We start from the raw sequence: 16,926 nt of genomic DNA, 5'->3' as shown, positions 1-16,926 counted from the left end.
ACAAAAGGTTTGGAATTGGTTTTATTGGGCTCTGGTTTTAAGGGTGATCATCAAGAAAGTGGATATTTAGGTTTTGTGTTTATAATGTGTGGGGTGCTTGAAAGCATGGGGTCCCTTTGTTGGGTCAGCATTATTTAGTTTAATTTGATTTTGGACTTTTGATACAGAGATTTTGTTCAGCAAACTGCCCATTTCACAATACAGCCTAAACTTTGGTGTATCCAAGGGCCTCTTAACATTGAATGTGAACTTCAGGGTTAGTTTTTCAGAGAACTATCAAAGTAAACTATATGATGGTTTGCATCTATTTAGAGAAATCCAACTTTAAATTAGTTTAAGATAGATTCAGTTTAACTCTTGGATTTTTTTTTTAATCAAAACAAGTTTTAGGGTTTTTTTCTTTAATATCAGATAGGATGTGATTGAGGATCAAAAGGCTCAATGCCGTTGAATGTAGATAAGTGTTTGTATAGAGGCAGGTGTCTAGGTCCCCAGGTGAGAATATAGGGAACCAAGGAAAAGGTGCCAGACCCATAGGTTGGGCTGCCTCTATGTGAGAAGCATGTGGTGCGTCCTGTCCTGCTTCCCCATCACTAGCTTATCCACTGTGGCTCTCCTGGCAGTCAGCCTCTTCTTGTCTCCCCGGCCAGCAAGCGCAGGCCTTCCAAGCTCTGTATTTCCTGCCCCCAGCTGTCCATTCGGCCATTGTAGCTGGCACCATTTGAGCCTTGACAAGGCCTCTGATGTCTCCTCAATTTCCCTAGGACCCTGCCTGTGCCCTGTGTGCCCATCTCCCCAGTCTCACCCCTACTCTCTTTCCTACATGCCAAGGCTCTGTTTGCAGAAACTCTCCTGTGGCTGTCAATTGCAGTAGTGGAGAATGTCCCTGTGAGTGAGAGCACTTCCACAAACTGGACTGGGGTGGCAGCTATGGGGGTGTGCCGCTCACCATCCCTTCAGGAGGAAGCCAGTAGATAGGAGCTTCCAGGAGCAGTGCCTTCAGAATCAGTGTCTGTGTTTGAGCCCTGCCCACTCTGTCCCAGGCAGCAACAACCAATGACTGTGTTCAATAGGGGCCATAGGGTCTGACAATTTCTGCCCAGTGCAGGACTCCTTTAATAGCCAATCTTTGTTCTAGAGCTCCCAGTTGGGTTGGCCAAGATTTTCTTGGTGCTGAACAGTTCCGAGGATCTTCCTGTTTAATTCTCCTTCTACCTTTCTTTCAGAAGTGCACCATGGTCTGAAGGGTCTCCCTACCAACTCCCACTCATTCCTCCCTGTCCTCCTTCGTAATCATCTCCCCATGTAATCTCTTGCACTGCTAACTCCATCTTGTTGTCTGCTTCTTGGAGGACCTGAACTGATGCAACCTGTAAGAAAGTTTGTGTTGGGGCACCTGGGTGGCTCTGTGTGTTAAGGTGTTAAGCCTCTGCCTTTGGCTCAGGTCATGATCCCAGGGTCCTGGGATCGAGCCCCGTGTCAGGCTCTCTGCTCAGCAGGGAGACTGCTTCCTCCCCCCTCTCTCTGCCTGCCTCTCTGCCTGCTTGTGATCTCTCTCTCTGTCAAATAAATAAATAAAATATTAAAAAAAGAAAGTCTGTGTTAATAAAAATTATGTGTGGCTTTTCAGCTGTTGGCAGAGAGGGTAAAAAATGGTTTGGGTTAGAGTGAGCCAACGGTGGCCTTCTAGAGCCACTTGCCTAAAAGAGCGTGGTTTGAGCCAAAAATGAAAGGGAAGAAAGGTATGGACCTCTTGGTTTCTGCGCTTCCTTGGATCTAGCCTCTTTTCTGTGCAGAGTATAGGAAGTTTGGAATCCAGGTCTGGTACTCACCTCCTTCCTTTGCCATCCTCCCCACCACTTGCAGGGGCTGTCAACAGGTAGGCTGGAACAGGAAAGAAACTGTTACTGAGGCCCTCTTTTCTTTTGGCCAACTTCCTTACATATAAATTTATATCTGTTCTTAATTACTTGTGCAAATATCTCTTAAATGCCTGTCTTCCTCTTTAGAATATAAGTCTTAGGAGCAAAGGGACCCTGTCATTTTCAGTATTGATTTCCTAAAACCAAAAATAGTATCTGAAACATAATAACTATTCAATAATACTGGTTGATGAATACATGAGTGAAGAGTAGAGGTAGACCATATTGTTGTGCTTCTAGCAGCTAAAAGAACAAAGCAAGAAATAAAAGGTTGCTCAACATTTAGTATTCTAGCCAAAAATTAGACCGCCCATGGCCACCATTCTAATGGATACAGTGTCCCTGGGATGTATCTACTCACTCCCTCACTCCATCACTGAGCAATCCCTCTTTCCCAGATAGTGGCCCCAGTGCTGGAGATGCCACTTCTATATTCCAGATGCTTTTAAAAAAATTCCTTTTGGAAAACACTGGCAAAACTGACCCCACCAATAAACACATCTATTGAATAGAAAAAAAAAATTCCTTTTGGGAGGCCTATTTCCCCACCCCCTGTACCCAGAGTTGCCCAGTATTCTAAAGCCTCTATCTGTGTTGGCCAGTACGTTTAGGGTGCCCTGCAATTGCTCACAACTCAGGAAAGCCTGTGAGATGACATTCCAAAGGGTACTCCTCCCATCTTCTTTCATTTAAATAATTACAGGTCTCTTCCTCCTGAAAGAAGTTCCCCATGGGGCAAAGTCCTTCAGAAGGTAATCCAAGCCTGGCTCTGCTAAGGTGCACTCAGACTTTAAGAGCCATCCTCTATCAAGTATCTCAGGCACTGGACACACTAGCAAGTAATTATTTGTCTCTACCAAGGGGAAAAACAATAGCCACGCTCAAGAGTTGAGTTTGACTCAAGATTTACTGGCTTTCACAGAGTAGAGCAGGGAGGGCTCTATGCTCATCTTCACCAAGGACCAAAAGAGAGACAGTGGGTTGAAAAGACAGTAAGTCTCAGTGGCTGGTTGCTGCTGAACAGTGGCTCCTTTAAAAAATAAGGTCAGCTAACTCTTATAGAGTATATTAGATGTGCTCACTGAGGAGGCCATGCTCTGAATAAAGTCCTGTGTTCCCTTCCTCCTTGGTCACCTCAGGACACTAAGCCAATTAAAGAGCAAGTTGCCATACCAGAGACAAGTCCTTTCAACAAAAGAGTCTCCTTCTACCTCAGTCACTCACTTGCTCTGTCTTTCAGAAAACATTATTATATAGAAGGAAATCTCTCCAAGATCAAGTTGGCAAAGAGTAGGTTTACTCAACCATTTATTCATTCATCAAACTTTCATGACATATGAACTATGTGTTCGCAATTGTTTTAAGAGCTGAGGATGTGTCAATGAACAAAACCGAGAAGGTCCCTATTCTCATAGAGCTTATGCTTTAATGGAGAGGAAAGACTATAAACAAGCAAATCAATAAGAAATACAATTTCCAATAGTATTGAGTTCCAGGAGGACAATGAAAGGGATGGTGAGATATAGAGGATGGGTTCTCTTTGGGTAGGGCTATGTGCTGGGGATAGGTTTGCTCATTTGGATTAGTGGTCATGAAAGAACTCTCCAAGGATTTGCCATTTTTGCTAATACTTGACCAACCCCCTTGAAGTTAGCCCTAAAGGTAGAGCTTTCTGGGTAGATGGAAGAACAAGAGCCAAGGTTCTAAGATGGGATGAACTAGGTGTGTTGGAGGAATCAAAAGAAAGTCCACGTGGCTGAAGTGTAATATACTGGAGGAAGAGGTAGAGGTCAGAGGGGTAGGCTATGTGGTGAAAATAACCAACCTGCCCTACTAATGTAAACTTTAGCAGTCTGTGCCCATTTCAGTCTCTGGGCACCTGACACTAGGTATGTGTTGGTATAGGGATCATGGACTGGTCATAGGATGTGGGCCCTGAGCTGACTTCAGTCACTTCCACCATCATACATACACCCAGGTATATCCAGAGTCCCTCATTCTCACCAAACTTCTAGATGACCTCTTCCATGTTTTGCTCTTATCTTAGCAAAATCAACAGAAATGGTTTTGCAAACTCAGCATTCCCAACCAATGGCAGAATTCCTATTTAAACAATTTGAGTTTTATGAGAGGGAAGTGTTCAGTTCTCAGTGCTTTCTATGACTTCCGCATTAATTCTGTTGCTTTGCAGCATTGGGCTACAGACCAAATCCAATTCGGAGTATTAGCACCAGAGCTTCTCACTGATCAAGCCAGGACTCTGCAGAGTTTTACAGCACCTCCTTTCATGTTCCCTAGTGATTGCTCTCCTAATTTTTGTTGACTTTTAGAGTCACAAGAGTCCTTGAGATTCACACTTTCCTCCCAGTGAAGGAATCTCAACACCAACATTCTTGTTGGGCAGTCATCCTTCCTTAACTGGATTGTTCCTCTAACGGAAGGTTCACCTCCATCTCTAGCAGTTGGTTCCTTTGTTGGGCAACTTTAGTTATTTGAAAGTCCCTCTACCTATTGAGTGGAAATTTACCTTCTGGTAGCATTTATGTAGGGATATTGGAAGAGTTACCTTGTAGTCTTAGAGTCTTCTTGTCTCAGAATTACATAACCAATTCCTCATCTTTCTTTCTGATGAAGTCTCTAGATTGTTCTAAGCCCTCAGATCTACTCATATCATTAGGACTTCTTTCGTAACAAATGGCTGCAAATTCACATCAAATTGATTTAAGCCAAAAAGATAATTCGTTGGCTCATGTAACTGAAAAATCCAAGAAAAGCTCCAGGACTGTCTTGGTCCAGCATCTGTTTTACCCCTGTCTAGACCACAGGCTTAGCTTTCCTTTGTGCTGGGGTCATTCTAGCACTCCATGGAGTAGCCCTCGGAACTCCAGGTTCACAGAAGTTCACAAGTGATGCCCTGGTTGGCTGGTTCTGGTTGCATTCCCACTGGTAAGGCAGGGGATGTGAGTCAGAGGCACAGAACAAATGTGCTGAGAATGAGGAGATGTGTTCCCCCAGAAGGGAAGTGCAGTGAGAAACTCCCTAGAGAAGAAAAGAGAATAGATGCCTGGGGGCAGAACAATAGTATTCCCATTGAACCACGGATTTGTCCACTGGCGTCTTCTGCCCCCAGAGAGATCCAGAAGTGTATAATTCTAATCTCAGGCTGATTTCATGGGTGATCAGAGTTCTTTCGTAGGTAATCAGCTCACTTTAGGGGACTGGTTGAAACAACACCTCCTACTTCTCTGCCATCTTGTCTCCTCCCCCTGAACCACGGATTTGAAAGTAACCAGTATGTCCCACTTTATCCGCTTGGGGTTCAATTAAGGTCACATCTCTTTTTGCAGTATTCAAGTTAAAGACCTTAAGCCTCCAATCTCAACTCATCTTTTCCCTCCTACCGAGGTCTTCCCTTCCAGGATAAACAGAGAAGGGTCCCAGTTATTAATTTGTGTTTACTTGTTATCCTGCCTCATGGTGGGAGTGGAACTCAGACCATCAGAAATCAGATATCACAGCTGATGCCTCTGAGGATCCTAGAGACTTCTGCTCTGCTGCTGCTGTCCCCCTTACTGCACAGGGTGTCACCCTACTGGTCTCAGGTGGAATCTGGGACCGCTGGGACTGAGTCTCCCATTCAAGTGTTGCTCTGGCAAAGGGCAGGGTGCTCTCAGGTTGAGAAGGAGGCCGACTTCCTATGCCACTCCCTTCCTATGCTCTGGGCCATAGGCTCAGCCAACAGTGTCCTCAACAAAGTATGGCCTGGGTTCCAAGCATGTACATAAACAATTTTTAATGTTTGAGGACTTTTGAAGATGGAGAAGAATCAGTACTCCTATGTTTCATTTAATGGTTCATTTATCAAAGTTCCAAATTTCTAAAATGACTAACATTCCATCAACTTTAAATGTTCTGTATTTCTCTGCATAGCCACACAACACTTACACAATTATACATCAAAACTAATTGACTCACAAATTAAATTTATCCAGTTATTTTGCCCTTGATGACTTAAGTTTCTAAACATTTGTCATATTCTAAAACAAATCCATATATCAGACTTTCTTAAATGCTTCCAATACTTGAAGAAATAAAAATGGAATGTAGTCATTTTATAACTGGTTATTAAACTTTTATTAAAACCATTTATAAAGTGCTAGTATCTGGATTTATTTATTATTTCTATTCTTATCCTCATTCTTACTTTTATTCTAATATTTCATGGAAGCTCTCTTCCTAAGAACATAAAAGCCACCAATGTTCCTAGCTTTCTCTTTGTAGACTGCTTGAAACAAAGGATGCTTCTAGCAAATTTAGCTTAAACACAGTGAAGTCTGATTTATTTCACAATGTTAATATAGGTTGCACTAGGGAGTGGCAGCAGGAGGGGAAAAAAAAGAGCAGAAACTTAAATTTTTCCTGTATACACTTGTATATTGTTGGAGTATTTTGTTATCAAGCATCTAGGACCTTTGTGGTGAAATATACAGTTTTAAGAGCTCTGAGTAACAAAAACTCAATCACACATGGCTAGTACTTTTAATATTTTTTCTACTCCCTTTGAGTCTCCCCACTCCAAGGCACCTCTGTCTCTTTTTACAAAATAAGAACCACAACCCACATTTATTTGTTTTTCCTCCTGTCACAAGCACTTTCTCATGTTCCCAAATATTCTCGGGATCCACGGACCTCTAACAGCTGCGTGACACTCTATCATGGGGACGCACCACAATTCACTGAGTCATCTTGCTTCAAATTTGGGAAGTCCACGAAAGATCGTTTAGTTTGAGTTTCTCGTTTTCCAGCTGAGAAAGCCACATTCCCTGAAGCTAGGAATTTGTTCTAGCGTGGCCAGCTGGTCAAACCCTCGGCTGGGACAGGGCACTCCCAGACCCTGACCTCCACTCTTGCTGGCGTCACACTGCCTCCTGGGCTTCTGTAAGGCATTTTTTGGAAACTAACTGTAGGGCACTGCCTACATTCTTTCTAAATTACATTTTGCAATTTGGGGCCCATTATTCCTGCCTGTCGAGATCATTTTTTATCTTCTGTCATATAACCATTAGCTAATGGGGGACCCTGTAGCCAACATCAGAAATTGTGGCTTTCCTCTATCATGATGGGCCTCCTAAGTCATGTTGGTGCCCATAAAGGGGAAATAATGTCATAGCTTTTATCAGATAATTCCAATAGTCACCAGCAATTATAGGGAAGGGTGCTAATTAGCATACTCTGGTCCATGTTTCTCAGGGATCCCTTGGGTTCTGACATTCTGGGATCAGCATTCCAGCAGATGCCTGGGCTCTGCCCAAGCGCCAGTGCTCACAGGATGGAATAGGGATAATTATTGGGTGGGGAAAGCAAGGAGAGAAGAGAACTAACATTGATGACCAACTCTGGACCCAGCTCTGAGTCCTGGGGTGTGGATGACAGAAACATTGTGGGAGGGGGAGCCTGGAGGATGAGATGCTACAGTTTTGGATGAAAGCAGGTGGACTAGAGTATTTCCCTTTTTACTCAGTATCTTATCCTGAGGATGTGTCATTAAACTCTACATGGAGGAATTCACTGTGGTAGAGGAGGTCACTCTTGGAGGGCTGGGGCTTACTCGACTTTTTCCTTTACGTTTTATGAGACCCATTCTATCCAGTCTTTACAAATGCATCTTTGATATCGGGGCCGGCCTTCCAAAGAATCGCTTTTGGCTCATGTAATATGGATCCTTCCAGAATGCCATGTTCATTCTAACCTAAGTTATTTGAGATACAGCCCCTTCAAAATCTGTCTTTGGAAATGTTGTGGCGTGGGTTAACATTTTTCATGTATTGCTTTTCAGAAAATACTCAATTCATACAAATGCGATTAGCAGGCCTCACAGGATGTGATGGTTTCTATTTATGGTTAACGTTAATCCATTGACCATATGGTAGTTTAAATTTCTGGTACAAATTCCTTTTGTATGGTGTTATAGCTCATTCCTGGACTGCTATAATTGTGTAATTTATTAATGTGAAAAAGTGGACTTTGAAATGTAATAGTCCAGAGCTAATACGGAGAGCTGCAAGGGAATTTAGTGTGCTTAGGGAAGAGCTGTTTCCATGGAAACTAATTCCTTTGAGTGATATCCAGGGTCCCCAGGCTGCAGGGTGGTTGTGTGTCCAGATGATGCAACTGGAATCTCAGGCTCAGCCCTGACATGAATCTCCAGGTGCCAAGGGCAAGTTCCAATCTCTTTGTTACTTAATCTTCTCATTGGTGACTTGAAAAAGTCAACCTAGTTCAGTGTTTACTAGGCCTTGGAATGTTAGTGACCACTTCTATATTTATTTAAAGTTTTTATTTTGGAGTGATTTTAGATCCATGCAGAAGTTGCAAAGAGAGTAGAGAGTTGCCATATACCTTTTACCCGGCTCTGATGTTAACCCCTTACATAACCACAGCACATTGTCCAAACTAAGAAATGGACATTAGTGTAATACCATGCACTAAGCTACAGACTTCCTTTGGATTTCCCTAGTTTTTCCACTGATCTCTTCTTTCTTTTCCAGATATCCAATCCAGGACACGACATTGCATTTAGTTTTCATGTCTCCTTAGACTCCTCCAGTTTGTGATCATTTCTCAGTCTTTGCTGATCATGACCTTGTCACTTTAATTTCTTTTTATTTTTTTAAGATTTTATTTACTTATTTGACAGATAGAGATCACAAGTAGGCAGAGAGAGGTGGGGAAGCAGGCTCCCTGCTGAGCAGAGAGTCCGATTCGGGGCTTGATCCCAGGACTCTGGGATCATGACCTGAGCGGAAGCCAGAGGCTTTAACCCACTGAGCCACCCAGGTGCCCTGATGACCTTGTCACCTTTAAACAATACTGGCCACGTATATTGTAGACTGTCTCAACTAGTAATGTTTTTAAAAAGTAGAACAAGATTAGAAGATTAGGATTAGAAAAATTACACAAGTAAGGTGTATGAATGGGGTCTGTGTGTTGTGAATGACAGAAAACTCACCCTGAATTGTCCTGTCAAACAGGAAATTTATTGGCTCATATAACTAAAAAGGCGAAGGGCATTTGTAGCTTCAGAATGCCATTTTGTATCCAATTCCACCTGTCTCTTGGCTTGGTTCTTCTCTCCTCTGAATATTCAGGTCGTTCTCAGATATGCACTCACCACAGACTTAGTTACAAGATGGGTTTCAGCAGCAGCCCACATGGTTATTTCACCCAGTGTGCGTGTGTGTCTGTGTCTGTGATACTCACCTCTCCTCCACGTTCACAACTAAGCTCTCCGAAGCTGATTCTACCATCTCTGGTTCTACCATCTGCCCATCCCAGAACCGGTGGGAAAAGATAATCACTTTCTGCTTCTGATGTGAGGACGTGTTGCCCAGAATTGTGGCCACCATCTTGTCACCATGAAGGGAGCAAGCTGACAGCTGAAGACATGAGAGCCTTAAAGATGGAATAAGAACCTGGGTTCTGGATGATATAATTTACTTGTGGAATTAATCAGCCCTGGATTTGGGTTGGTTGATGGGGCAATCAATTTCCTGGTTGCTTAAGGTTCTGCTAGTTGAGTTCCACTTTTCTTGCCACCCAAAGCATGCTAAATGATATAATGAAATTGCAGATTTCCTTGTTAGATATAGGATATTACCTGGATATAAGTTTGCTTGTTGGGCTTCGCTATTTGACAGCACAATACAAATTGGACTTCAGTGCTTTTTGGCTGATAGTTTTCATTAGAATTACTGTTGGAAAATCCAGCTTCACTGAGGCATTTTGGCAAAAACAGAAGTGATCCTTGTAAATTTTACACACTGTAAAGTATTCGAGTAATAGCTCCCATGTTTCTGGTTTAACTTCTTCCCATGAAGGCAAGAAGCAAGCCATGGGACAGGCCAGGGAGGGGGCAGGAAGGGTCCAGGGTGCTCCTCACTTAAGAAAGTTAGTACATGGGCTTCTACTCATCAAGAGGGCATAGTCTGCTGTTGGTCAGAAAGGGACCCTTTGCCTGGAGAACACTTTCTCATGACAAACATTTGGGCATCCGGGCTGAGATGATCTCCTCAAAGGCCTTTCAACTCAGGCTAGCAGTGTGTTATGTAGTGGTGTGGAGACTCCCATGCCAATAGCAAAGGGTCCTTTCTCTCAGTGTACAAATCCCTGAAGGAATGAACACTTTAATAAAAAAGGTTTTTAAATAAAGATTTTTATTAAAGGGTTTTTTTAAAAATAAAAGGATAAAAGTGATTTTTAAAAAGGTTTAAAATAGTTTTTCGAAGTCACCGAAATTTAAAAAAAAATGATGTAATTACTGAGAGAACAAACAGCAGCCCATCGTTTCCCATTAAAGAGTAATGTTTTAAAGAGCTAAAGGAATGGCAATTTGGAAATGCATTGGCTCCGCCTATCATTATGCCCTATACACACTCCCTTCTTCTTCTTCTTCTTCTTCTTCTCCTTCTTCTTCTTCTTCTTCCTCTTCCTCTTCTCCTCCTCCTCCTTCTTCTCCTTCTCCTCCTTCTCTTCTTCTTCTTTTTTGAAAAACAAATTTCAATCACTTTTATGTACAGAAAACTCAACAGTGTACACTTAGCCCGGTTTTGTGGCCAGTTCTTTAGTCTGCCTTTTTCAGCTTGGCGAAGTGAACCACCCACTTTAGACCCAGATATTGCCTCCCCCCGTGATGGCGGATCTCATATCTGTCACTGTCATTGGTCCAGACATCCTCCTGTAGTCAAGGAAGAAAACTTCCTTCCAGGAAGTGTTGACAGTTCCTGCTTAACCAGAACTCCTTTGTTTTCCGAGTTAACCTGTGTGAAGGTGACAGTGGTGCAGGTCTTCCCAGCGACCAGATGCTCCAGCCTGGCCTTCCCCGTGATGATGCCATAGGGAACCCCCATCTTACAAAGCAGAACAGTCGGGAGGACAACCAGCTCAGTGGGATCCACGTTGTGTGCAGTCACCGCCAGCTGAGGCTTCTTGTTTTCTGCCAAGGTGGTGACAGTGTTAACCTTGCTTGAAGGACAGGAGGCCTTAGTGGGCACATCCCTTTTGCCAGCAGCTTTCTTCTCTGCCTGCTGCAACAATCTCTGCTTCTTCTCTTGCTGTGCCTCTGGTCTGTATTTGTGGGCCATGTAAGCAGCTGAGTGGCTGGTGGCCCAAGGCCTGGGTGAACTGGTTAATGGAAGGAGACATTTTGAAACGTTTATAGAGAATAGCCCTTTGCTGCCACAGCCCCATGTGACGGGGCCATTTGACAAAGCAGGTGAGGTCCCTTTTGGTTGGATGTCCTGTCTGCTGCCAAAATTCTTGGACTTTTCTCAAATGGGGGGATCGATTGCCTTCTTGGCTTCCCGCTTCTTCACGACAGGGCACCCCGCGCCACCTTCTTCCCCTTTGCCTTCTTGCCTTTCTGCATGGTGGATGGCTGGAGGAAAGAACGACACTCATTTCTTTAAAGATGCATATGAATAGTTGTTGCTTATCCCTCTAGCTTTTTAAAATGAAAACAATTTCTACTCCTTCCTTCCCTCCCACACACACTTTCTCACGAGCAGATACATACTTAGCATGAGTACGCTCAGACGTCCTGTGGATCCGCATACTTTGGGCATGTACATAAAGCCATTTATAAGGGTTTACTCCATGAATCATAAACAGAAGATTCTCATTAGGAATGAGCAGTGGCCTCTTGAAGCTTGCCTAGTGCTTATAGCATTCGAAGGTGGACGACGCTCAACATTTTCTAGAAGGCTCACAGATTCACAATGGACCTTGCATTTGAATAGTAAAAACTCAGAAATGGCAGGAAGTCCAAGCAAGAGGCAGGAAGAATCCGATATGATGGCAGCGCTGCGCTCAGGGTCTAGCATAGACCAGTTGTCAAAAACATTTGCTGAGAAAAAAGGACAGCTTCTCCCCCATTTTTAATGACCGAATAAGAGAAATAGAGGCTTTTCCCAATAAAAAGTTACAAAGCAGAGCTTTAGGGAGAATCGGCGACTTCAGGACTCACAGCAGATATTCCTGGATTAAGTACTGAAACCGTTTGTAAATTACTAGGTAAACTTCAACAGGGCTGTGGACAGCCTGGAGCGGATTTGTTATTTTCCAGGGAATGACACTTCTTTTTTTAAAAAGTGTGAAACTGGCTCTGTTTCTTGAGCTCATTTTTCGGGGACTGCAGTTGTGCTCAGCAGCCCAGATCCAGTGCTGGGGCTTACACTTTCTCTCTTGCTCTCAAATTCCTTTTACTGAAACCCTATCTTTATGTGGGTCAGGGCTTCCTTTTTCCTTAAAACTTTTTTTTTTTTTCACTTTAAAAACAAACAAAAAAACACTCTCCTATTTCCAGAAATTCCTTGCACTGTTTATTTCCTGTTGGCTTATTCAGAGGCATTTTTTGCTCATGAAGTTTCAGGATGGTTTCTTGAAATTGTTAAAAAGTTATGTAACTTTGCTGATTTAAAACTATCTTTGCTAAGTTCTTAACTGTTGGGTCTCTTTCTCCTTCAGAGCAGAGGCTCCGTCTTACCTAATGACGGTCTTAACAGCAACGCTATAGTGGGCTGTACACCGTATGGCTCTCAGTTTTGCAGAATGCCAATCCATTATGTATATTCCTCCTCCCCACCCACCCCAGTCTGATCCCAGAAGTAACAATCCTCTGTCCTGTACCAATTGTTATTACCTCCTGTTTCAATCCTCCTGATTGACACTGTTTCACCTAATCTCCCCAATGTTTCACCTAACCACTGCTGGCTTGTCTGGGAGCTCCTGGGATGTGCTGTCAGGAAGAGAACCTTGTACTGGACATGGGGCTCAGTCCCCAAATCTGCCTTGGTTTCCCCATCTGCAAAGCAAGAAGTCTGCACTGGATGTTTTATAGTTCCCTTACTCTCAGGCCCTGATCTGTCCAGGCATGATGCCAGCCCCTCTATTTCTAAAGACCTCAGAGAAGAAAATTCTAGAGGTTGTGGTTCTTTAATTCTTCAGCCCAGTAACTGTAAGAACTTCTTCCTACCATCTTATAAATCTTTTCCCACTCAGTCAAGGCCCACCTCTGCAGCTACATGGATGAGTGGCTCTTATCTGCCCACAGAGAGGTCTTAGGACTCATTCCTTCTCTTCTTCTTAAACGCTGACTACCGCAGTTATTCATATGTTTCCAGAATGAAGATTACAGGTACAATGGCATGGTGCAAGGATGATGGGCTTGGGCTGGGGCAGAAAACCCTTCTGTTTCTGGGTGATCTTGGCTCTCTGAATTTCGTTTCCCCATCTGGAAGGTAGGGGTCTGGCTACCCTGGCTGCAGGGCTGTTTTAGAGGCTGTGTTGAGAGGATGCACTGAAATGCCCGCAGAGAGTAGCTGTCCTCAAGGTATGTGATCACGCTGGTATGAGGACAGGGATCTGGCTGGGCACTGAGACCCCTCAGAGAGGCTGTTACCCCACGGAATCTTCAGTGGAAGGGGAGGTAATAAATGAAAAGAAGAAAGTGGAAATAGAGCCCCAGAGAGAGGCTGGCTCTCTTTGACTCCACTGGGGTCCTGCAGGGAGGATTTATTCGGAACACTGTGACTCCCTCCGGTGCCTTCCCCATCCTTGGGTTAAAAACAAAAAAACTTCCCCGAACTTTCCCATTCCTCCGTGGCCTGGCTGCGAATGCTGAAATTCCATCCCGTGTTTGTTGTCACCCGCGGGCCTGTTGTCATGGTTACCCAGATTCCAGGCCCTGGCCCAGGGCCCACCACAACCCATCTCTCAAACTCTCCTTGGCAGAGTAGAAACATTCCTCCACACTGTGAACTCCGGAGCTGAGAAAGGCGCACTCCATCTCTCCACGGCCTGTCCCAGCCCCATTCCTGTGCAACGGGCATGTTCTACGTGGTTCTGCTCAGCGTCAGTTTGGGGGGGCAAGTACAACATAATGATTTCCTCCATTTCTCTTTACCTCATTTAAGCTGAGGAATTACTTTCTTGTACCAAACATAATACCCTTGACAAACACTCCAGATGGTTCTCATTAAAATTCCAGTTCCTTTTTTTGCAATTCTTTTTTTTCTCCATTCTCCTTACACTGTTATGTCAAAAATAAACATCAGGATGAGGACTGAATGAAGGGTCTTGGGGATAGCAGCCCAAGTGAATGGAATCCTTACAGAGCCCCCTGGCGTCCCTGTGAAGGAGCCCCTAGGTCTCCTTCTTACCAATGGCCACCACACGTTCTTGGGGTTTCAGAGATATGCACTTGTGGGGGGGGGCATATTTGATAGTCAAGGTGCCCTTGGCCATGAACTCTCTATAGGAAGAGGGGCAGAGGGCCAGCTGGGTCCCTGGCCCTGACCGTGCCTGCAGAGGGATGGGGCAGGAGCGTGCTGTCAATCCCAGTTAGTGCACAGAGGCCTCCAAAATTCCTCAGGACCCTGGCTTCCAGAGAGGGGCGCACTTGCCCTAAGAAGTCAGTGGGAAGGACTGCTGATGCTGTTTTGCTTTTTTAGCAGCTTTGCAAGCCACAGGTTTTGCCCCCACCTCTGAAAAAATCTGCATGCACAGGGAAAGCGTGTGTCTCCGAGGATGTGTATTTGGTGTGTTTTTATTCCCAACTTTTTACTATGAAAAGAGTTTTACGGAAAAGTTGAAAGCACAGTGCAATGAATACTCCTATATATCTTTCCACCTAGATTCAATATGCGTTAATTTTGTCATATTTGCTTTCCCCCTTTCTAGACAAATAGATAGACAGATAGATGACAGACAGATCAATCAGTCTCTATATCTCTTTTGCTGAGGCATTTAAAAATTAGAATCTTGCCCCTACAGTATTTTATAACTTTTAATTTATGCATTAATATAATTACATAATATACAACATTCTAATATAATATATTCTTTTTTTAATTTTTTTTATTTATTTGACAGAAGAGATCACAAGCAGGCAGAAAGGCAGGCAGAGAGAGAGGGGGAAGCAGGCTCCCCACCGAGCAGAAAGCCTGATGCGGGGCTCGATCCCAGGATCCCGGGATCATGATCTGAGCAGAAGGCAGAGGCTTTAACAGACTGAGCCACCCAGGCACCCCTAATATAATACATTCTTATTGTAAAATGTTCAAACCTTCAGAGAATACAGATGAGAGGGTAAAAGCAACAGTCCTGCCCAAGGCACTCCTCTGCCCACCGCCCCCCCACCCCCAACTCCACAAAGGGTAGTTTGGCTTATGTCCCTCCTGACCTTTGTCTTTGTTTACCCAGATACATGAGCATGTCAATAGAAATGTGTTTTGTTACGCTTGTTTTTAAGCATAAAGGAGATCACACTATACATGCTGTTTTGTCATTTATTTTTCACTTGGAAATACGTCTGAGATCTTTCCATATTAGTGCTGGGAGCTCTGCCTCATTCCTTAACGACTGCTGAGTATTCCAAAGAATGGTTGTACCATAATTTTCTTAACTATTCCCTCTTGATGGACAATTCAGCTATGTATTGTTATTTTTCCATTACTCACAATGATGCAGTTAGTATCTGTGGAAAATGTTTTTTTCAGGACCCGGAGCAGTATTTCTCTTTGACTGATGCTTGGAGGCAGAATGTTGGGTTTGATATGATGCACATTTTATATTTAGGTAGATTCTGTCAAAATGTTCTTCAAAATGGTTGCATTGACTTATACACCCTCCAAAAGGGGGCCCATTTTCCCTTACCCTCAGCAACACTGAGCCATCTTTTGTGTTCACATTCTGATGAAAGAAATCATTTCCTTGTTGGTTTAATTTGCCTTTTTAAAAATTTTTAATAAGGCTGACCATTGTGTCAGAGTTCAGCTACAGATGACAGAAGCCACTCTGCTTAGTTTGTGTAGAAAGATAGGTAGAAAGAGAGTAGGGGAATGGCTTGTTTAAAATAGGGAATTGGGTGCTGAAAATTTTGTTAGGTCAGGTGAAAAAAGTAGGACTGACTCCCAGAACTCCAGCTCAGAACCAGCCTGCCAAAGAAACTGCAACTCCTTCCATGACAATGAAACTGGAGATTTGGGAGCCTGTGCCCAACTGCTGACTTAGGAATTGGGGAACCAGGAAACCTCCGACACACCTAGCATCCGCCTAGCACACCACCTCAACTGCATTCTAGACATCCTACATCTTGTCTACAGCACCTGCAAAGCTGGAGAGACTGAATCTAGACAGTGAGATTGCTGTTAATGTTGATGCAGGGAAAAAAACAACAAAAAAAATAAGGATTCCCCTACCCCCACCCCCCCACCTTCTGCTACCAGAGTCAGTAGATCTCTTGAGGGTACATCTCCCAGGGGAAGCCAGGATACATGCCAAAGCTCAGCTCTAAGGAAGGCTGGGAATTGTTAGGCATTAGCTTTTTAGGCTCCAACATGCCACAAGACAAGCTACAATGTCGTAGGCATGGAGTTGAGTGAATCAATCTGAAATATCTGCCATAATCCTATTTTCATGTTTTATATCCTTCTTTCTATGAATTGCCTGATTAGAACTATTGCCCATTTTTCATTTGGGGTGGCTCTTTTTTCTTATTAATTTTTAGAAGCTTTGTAGTTTATCTGGAAAACAATCTTTTGTCTCTTATATATGTTACAAACAGCATCTATTTTTTTTTTTTTTTAATTGACTTATTTGACAGAGAGAGGAAGAGAGAGCATGCACAACAGGGGAACAGCAGGCAGAGAGAGAAGGGGAAGAGCAGGCTCCTGCTCCACAGACTTGATCCCAGGACCCTGGGATTGCTATCTGAGCTGAAGGCAGACTCTTAACCCACTGAGCCACCCAAGTGCCCCCGGCTTCTATTCTTTTAACTTATTTTGTTATATAAAAAATCTTATCTATTTTTGTACTTCATGGTTCTTCAGTTTTGCAGCTTACTTAGGAAGGCCTCCCCTACCTTAAGGTTCCTAAAGTATTCAACTATGTTTTCCTCCTAAGATCTTTAAAATTTTTTTAGGTTTAATTCTTTAAACCATCTTGACTA

The 16,926-nt window shown here is 43.5% G+C and overlaps 1 pseudogene across 1 annotated transcript; it reads right to left on the bottom strand.

The window, feature by feature from the left end:
- Window positions 1-10,636: 10,636 nt before the first annotated feature.
- On the bottom strand, window positions 10,637-11,346 carry LOC309860696 (large ribosomal subunit protein eL8 pseudogene; annotated as a pseudogene). Its single transcript has one exon. The product of its transcript is annotated as a large ribosomal subunit protein eL8 pseudogene (transcript).
- Between the last annotated feature and the right edge of the window lie 5,580 nt (window positions 11,347-16,926).

This window comes from Mustela nivalis, assembly GCF_964662115.1.
Source record: "Mustela nivalis genome assembly, chromosome: 1".
Lineage (NCBI taxonomy): Eukaryota > Metazoa > Chordata > Mammalia > Carnivora > Mustelidae > Mustela > Mustela nivalis.
Note: the sequence above shows the minus strand (reverse complement) of the source record. Positions and strands in the feature narration are given on the sequence as shown.